The sequence below is a fragment of the Lactuca saligna genome, chromosome 6 (genome assembly GCF_052625555.1).
Source record: "Lactuca saligna cultivar CGN05327 chromosome 6, ASM5262555v1, whole genome shotgun sequence".
Classification (NCBI taxonomy): domain Eukaryota; kingdom Viridiplantae; phylum Streptophyta; class Magnoliopsida; order Asterales; family Asteraceae; genus Lactuca; species Lactuca saligna.
This window is the reverse complement of record NC_136422.1, coordinates 165,045,425-165,052,545: the sequence shown is the minus strand read 5'-3', so window position 1 is coordinate 165,052,545 and position 7,121 is coordinate 165,045,425.

Below are 7,121 nucleotides of genomic sequence, written 5' to 3'. Positions count from 1 at the left end.
AAATGGTCTTTTACCCTTTTGAGAGTGTCATATGAGGACATAGTCTAGCCTTTGAGAGTTATAATAATTAGAGTATTTATTTTATATGATTAGGTGGAGGTTAAACCAGCGTTACCGAGTTAGAGATTACCGAGATACCCGAGGTGAGTCTTCTCACTACACTTTACCTAGTGTGGTAACAGAGTCATCTGATAGAGTATTTTAGAGTTATATGTCAGTGTAATTGCATGTTATTTATGTGCTATGATTTATTGTGATATGTATTATGCATGATTTATAGTTACAGAGTTAGGACCTTCGGGTCCACATAGTTAGGACTTTTGGGTCCACAGAGTTAGGGCCAGAGGGCCCATAGAGAGTTGGGGCTGGAGGGCCCCACTGAGACACATAGACCTGAGGGTCAACAGAGTTATAGCCTCGAGTGGCTATTAAGTGTTAGAGTGGTATTTTGGGGAACTCACTAAGCATTTATTCTTACAGTGTTATGTGTTATGTGTTTCAAGTACCAACGACGATCGCGGGAAGGCGCCGGCATGATTCATACACACGCACACCGGAGTTTATGTATTTTGATCCTGGGTTTTGTACTGATACAATGTTGACACAATGTTTTTATTTATGATTACAAATGATATTTTATGGTTTCCAAAAGTGAAAAATTGTTCAAATTTTTATGGTGTTACAGATTCCGCACCATCAATTGGATCTAATTGATACACAAGCAATTTTGGGGACTTACACTAATCTACTCGTCGAGTCAGCTCACCCACTCGTCGAGTTCACTTAGAATCCAAAAGGCGGGTAAACCCCATCTAACTCGACGAGAGGGTTATGCAACTCATCGAGTTCCTTCAACCTTTTTCTCATTCAGACAATTTTAAGTGAAATCAAGGCTCCAAATTGTAGATCTAGGCTCCTAAGGTGTAGTTATCACATAAAGTGTCTAGCTTTACGTGCATACAAGGCCTCAAAGGGATTAAAATACTAGAACCAAGTTTAATAAGAGGTTTAGGGAATGGAGAAAGGCCAAAGCTTACTAAAGTCGATAACTTTATGCCCATGAGGGCCTAGAGGTGTCCAGATCTGAACTCCTTACTTCAAAATGTGTTCAATATCAGGGATGCCTTGAGAATTAGCTAGAAATGACCCTAAATTCTTGAGTGGAGAGATGTAACAAGAAAATGATCAAGGTAATGACTTTTTACCTTCAAATGAAAGCCAAAATGAATTAGATGCTAGATCTACGAGCTACTTCTCATGCCAAGCTTCTCAATCTTCAAGTCTCTTCAAGAATGCACCAAGCACACAATCTTTAACCTCATACACACTAACAATAGGAGGTTAGCTCGATTTGGGTTTGTTTCTGGATGTGAATGTGGTAAGGGAGGCTGGAGAGAGGACTTAAGGTCCTTTAAATAGGGTGGAAACCCTAAAAATTAGGGTTTTCATACGCAAACTTAACTCGTCGATTTGGGTCCTCCAACTCATCGAGAAGGTCTTAAAGTTCACGTAGCCCAATCTGTTTCTACATGACAAGTTGGGGCAGCCAACTCGTCGACTATGTCCAAAAATATAAATTTAATATCTTTAAATTTATACATGGGGGTCGGAATGTTACAATTCTCCCCCACTTGAACTAGACTTCGTCCTTGAAGTATATTGCGGCAAACAAATTCTGGTAATGTACCCGTATCTCAAACTCCGGCTCCCAAGTCCACTCGGATCTGTTCCAATGTTGCCACTGTACCTTTACCGGAGGTATCTCCTAGTTGCGCAAAACCTTGATCTTCCTCTCCAATATAGCCATGGCTGATCAACATAATTCTGGTGTTCATCAACCTAAATATCATATAAGGAAACCACCGGATACTCGTCCAATATGCACTTCCGCAACCGCGAAACGTGGAAGGTGCTATGAATCTGACTGAGCTCCTCTGGAAGATCCAATCTATATGCCACCTTTCCAACCCTTCCAATAACCCAAAAAGTTCTAATGTATCGAGGACCCAACTTCCCCCTCTTTTTGAAGTGTATCACACCCTTCTAGGGTGAGACCTTTAGTAGTACCATGTCACCTACCAAAAACTCCAACTTAGATCGGCAGCGATCGACGTAACTCTTCTGCCGACTCTGAGCGGTTTGTAACCGCTGTCTGATCTACCGAATTTTCTCCATAGTCTGCAAAACTACCTCGGTCTAACCCATCACCCTATGACCGACCTCAACCCAACAGACTGGGGTACAACATCTCTGTCCATACAATAGCTCGAATGGTGGAGCACCAATACTAGATTGAAAGTTGTTATAGTAGGAGAACTCTGGAAGGGGTAGGTGGGATACCCAGCTCCCACCAAAGTCAATAATGCAGGCCCTCAGCATATCCTTGGGGTCTGAATGGTCCGCTCACTCTAGTGGTCTATCTGCGGATGGTAAGCGATGCTGAAATGCAGTCTCGTGCCTAGTTCCTCATGGAAATTCTGCCATAAATGGGAGGTGACTCGAACATCACGGTCTGACATAATAGAGACTGACACCCCATGGCAAGCAACGATCTCATGGAGGTACACATCCACTAACTTATCAGCTGAGGAGCTCTCTCGAATAGCCAAAAAAATGGGCGCTCTTGGTCAGTCGATCCACGATGACCCATGTCGCAACGTATCCCTTCGCCATCCTTGACATGGGAATTTTTACTTGGTAATAAAGTCCATTGTGAGTTTTTTCCATTTCCACATGGGAATTTCCAGAGGCTAAAGCTTGCCATGTAGCCTCTGATGCTCAGCCTTGACCATCTTGTAGGTCAAGCACCTTTCAACGTACCAAACGATCTCGCTTCATGCATGGCCACCAGTAACTCAACCTCAGATCCCGGTACATTTTGTTAGCCCCCGTGTGAATAGAGAAGCGAGACTTATGATCCTCCTCCAGTACAATCTATATGACCGCACCAGACTTCGGAACCCAGAACCGACAGCAACAGGTCAACAATCATCGACTATCCTGCAAAATCGAGTGATCTCACCCATGATCCTCTCGAGCTTCTAGTTCTCCTATCACACAACCTCAGCCTGAGCTTCCCTAATCAAACTCACGAGTGGAGAATCCATGGATATCCTCATACATGTCACCAGTACCGAAGATCCAACCGACTGTCAGCTCAGGGCATCCGCAACCACATTCGCTTTACCCGGATGGTAAAGGATCTCGCATTCATAATCCTTGACTATGTCCAGCCACCTACACTGCCTCATGTTCATGTTCAGCTAATCCATGATGTGTCTCAGACTCGTCTAGTCTATGTATATGGTACAACGGACCCCATAGAGATAGTGTCTTCAAATCTTGAGAGCAAATACCACCGCTCCCAACAACAGATCGTGCGTGGGATATCTCGTCTCTTGTGCCTTCAGCTTTTGCGATGCATAGGCTATCACCCGTCCTCTCTGCATAAGGACTGCTCCTAATCCAGTAATTGATACATCACAAAACACCAATAAATCCTTAACTCCCTCAAAGAGTGTCAAAACTGGCACCTCACAGAGTCGCTGTCGTAGAGTCTCGAATGCAGTTTAATGCTCAGAGCCGCACCGAAAAGCCATCCCTTTCCTTATCAAATGAGTTAGGGTTACCGTAATCTTGGAGAAATCCTGTTTGAATCTCCGATAGAACCATGCCAATCCCCAGATGCTCCTAATATCCGAGGGAGATTTCGGAACCTCCCACTGCATAACCCCCCTTGATCTTGGCTGGGTCAACCAAAATCCCCTCCTGGTTAATGAGATGTCCAAGGAACTGAACCTCTCGCAACCAAAACTCGCATTTCGAGAAGTTGGCATAAATCCGATCTCACCTCAAAACTCCTAACAGCTCGAGGAGATGCTCCTTATGTTGCTCCCTGGTCTTGGAATACACCAAAATTTCATCTAGAAACACAATGACCGAGGGATTGAGCATTGGTCTGACCACCCGATTCATCAGGTCCATTAATATTGCCAGCGCATTAGTGAGCCCAAACGACATCACCACGAATTTGTAATGTCCATAACGAGTCCAACATGCAGTCTTCTCCACGTCCTCCTCCCTAACTCTGACCTGATTCTATCCGGACCTCAGGTCTATCTTGGAGAACCAAGATGCTCCCTACAACTGCTCAAAAAGATCATCTATCCTCAGGAGAGGATAACGGTTCTTCATTGTTAACTTGTTCATCTCCCAGTAATCGATGCACATCCGATATGAACCATCCTTTTCTTGATGAAGAGGATCGACGCTCCCCACAGAGAAATATTCAGATGGATGAACTGCTTTCCCCACTGTTCCTATAACTGAGGTGACAACTCTTGCATATACGATGGTGCCAATCAATATGGCACCATGGCGATAAGGGCCGCACCTGGCACTAGGTAGATACTGAACTTAACCTGCCACTACGGAGGCACTCAGGGTAACTCCTCCAAAAACACGTCAACAAAATCTATAATCACTGGAATCTCAGAAACTGAAACCTGATCCATGACTCATGTATCCATCACATACGCCAAATATCTCGTACACCTATGTTGAATATACTGTCGAGCCCTAGAGACTGAGCAAAACCCCGAACCCAGTCTGGTACCCTCGTCCTTGATGACCAGTTCTCCCCCACTTAAGGTTCGAACTACCACCCTTGACCCTCACAGTCGACTATCATGGCAAAGAAACGAATCATCCAGTCCATACCCACGATCACACATGAACCCCCATGGGAATCAGAATCAAGTAAATCGGGAAGGATACCCCGAAGATTTCCAAAACACAACCCTGATAGACTGAAGAAGCGAAAATCTTGTGTTCATTAGCGATGGAGACTCACAACAGACACTCTAGCTCTCCGAAGGGTAAATCGAACTCTCGACTAAACGATTGAGAGACAAATTACCGACTCTCCCCGTAGTCAAATAATACAACAGCAGGCAGAGAGTTCACTAAAAACGTACGTAACATAGGTACAAACATATAAGCACAATATAAAAATACTCAATAGGATAAAGGATAGAAACATACCAACCACCACATCCAGTACTGTCTTGGCCTCTTCGGCTGTAAGATAAAAGGTGCGTCCCCAAGCCCTCAAGAGCTTTTCTCTACCCTAACTCCTGTGAATAATCCTCAGTGTTGCCGGTGTTGGAGCCTACTTTGGCCTGGCAACGAGCAATGGATAGTTGGTTTTTACGTGACCAACCTGATCATAGTGGTAACAGATCCTCAAATCCTGAACCGGGGCTAACTAGCGGCAATCCCTCACAAAGTGCTCCTCCGTGCCGCATTTAAGGCACACATTTCCAGATCTACAAACTCTAGAATGACCCTTCCCACACTTCCCACAACTACATCCGCATTGGCCCCAATAACTAGAAACAGTGGTCTAAGACCGCTTTGGCGTACGCTGCAACTAGGTAGAGGCCTGCATCTACTCCCGCAACTGTAACTCAATCTCAAGATCACGCCGCCTAGTGGCCTCCTGTAACTCCAGTAGTGTATCACAATGTTGGGTAGCAATAGACTGTCGGATGTCGGTCTTGAACACATGGGTGATATTCGTCACCTACTCCGTAACTTGTCTCAAATCCAAAAACTGATGTGGCAACCGCTCTTGCTCAACCCGTGGAATATAGCGAGCGTAGAATATCTCCTTGAACCAATCCCAAGTAACCGCAACTCTCTGATCATTAGTATAAGACCATGTCATCAATCTTCACTAGTCCTTTGCTCCGGACCTCAGCAAGTTCAGAGCACACCTAGCCTTCTGGTCAATAGGACATGAGCATGTGAAAAAGCATCCCTTAATGTTAGATAGCCATCTCATGGCTATCTCCGGGTCCTAAATCCCATCAAAAATTAGGGGCTTCATGTTCTTGAAGTCTCGATAATGAAAAGCCCAACTGGTCTCGCCACTAGCGGATGCTACAGCTTCAGAGGCAGCAGTGGCAGCCATCTCAGGAATGGCCGCATAGCACTCATCAAAGTACTCGACCATAACGGTCTTGATAGACCCAAACATCTTCGGAAACTATGCCCAAAATAGTATAGCAACCTCATCATGCAGGATCTCCTGAATCCTAGCATCCAACTCATCTGGTCTCGTTTGACCAATGGTCTCGGGCACTGCTGGTCCACCCTAACTATCAGCTCCTAATCCTGACCCGGATCCGGTCACAAATTGCCTGGTAACCACCATGCTGAAAATATACCAGAAAGATATCAGACATCCCATATAATAACGGGGAACCAACCCCTAACCAAAATCATAGGGGTTGTGACTTTCTCGCTATGCGTATGGCTCCTGTGCTTTTAGTAGTACGGGCCCATACTACCTTCCACACCTACCAATATTTCCATCAAGTATCATCACAACTTCATAACAATATACATAATCATAGGAAACCGCTCCATCCTCACTCCTAAAGAAAGGCTAAATATCTCATATCTGACTGAATGACCCCGCATAAATCATCCATGAAACTTCCACCAACCCTACAACACTAGTGTATGCTAGTCATACACAACTTTGGACCCTATATACATTTGAATATCTGATCCTACGCTAAACCCTTCATCAAACAAGAACAAGAAATAAACCCAAACCAAACATTCTCAGGCTATAAGATCTTAATTATGTACTACTATGATGCATACACTAAGCAGCTACAGTAATGATGTTAATTTCACATAAGGAAAACCCTAGGCTATGAGTCATCATACAATCAGGCAATTCTATCATGAAATTCTTGAAGATCCCTAACCTATCCCTAGCATGTTGTTCTAACGTATCACAATATCTAATACCTGTATGGTATTTTGGGATGAACTTACGGACTCCGGCTGATCGTACACTCTGCATCCTCCTTTAGTATTTTGAAAACCATTTGAAACCATTTTGAAAATCCTTTCCTTAGTTTGAGACTGGAATCACACGTGTGTTCCTCCAATTCACTCAAACTAAGGCTCTGATACCAACTTTTAACATACATAAAATTCATGAAAATTTAAAACATTTTCACGCATCCAATAACCATTATTTATTACAATATGTTTTCAAAATAGTTTCATATCAGAGTATCCCAGAACTCAAAATCATAAAA